Raw genomic sequence first — 413 nt, 5'->3', positions numbered from 1 at the left:
AAGTGGGCCTTAGAAAGCAAACAATGCTAGTGGAGGTGATGGAAATCCAGTGGAGCTATTTCAAATCCTGAAAGATGATGCTGTGAAAGTGCTGCACTCAATATGCCAGCATATTTGGAAAACTCAGCAGTGGCCACAGGACTGGAAAAGGTCAGTTTTCATTCCAATCCCAAAGAAAGGCAATGCCAAAGAATACTCAAACTACCGCACAATTGCACTCATCTCACACGCTAGTAAAGTGATGCTCAAAATTCTCCAAGCCAGGCTTCAGCAATACGTGAACCATGAACTACCAGATGTTCAAGATGCTTTAGAAAAGGCAGAGGAACCAGAGATAAAATTGCCAACATCTGCTGGATCATCGAAAAAGCAAGAGAGTTCCAGAAAAACATCTATTTCTGCTTTATTGACTA

Source organism: Bison bison, unplaced genomic scaffold (assembly GCF_000754665.1).
Source record: "Bison bison bison isolate TAMUID 2011002044 unplaced genomic scaffold, Bison_UMD1.0 scf7180017847415, whole genome shotgun sequence".
NCBI lineage: Eukaryota > Metazoa > Chordata > Mammalia > Artiodactyla > Bovidae > Bison > Bison bison.
Note: the sequence above shows the minus strand (reverse complement) of the source record.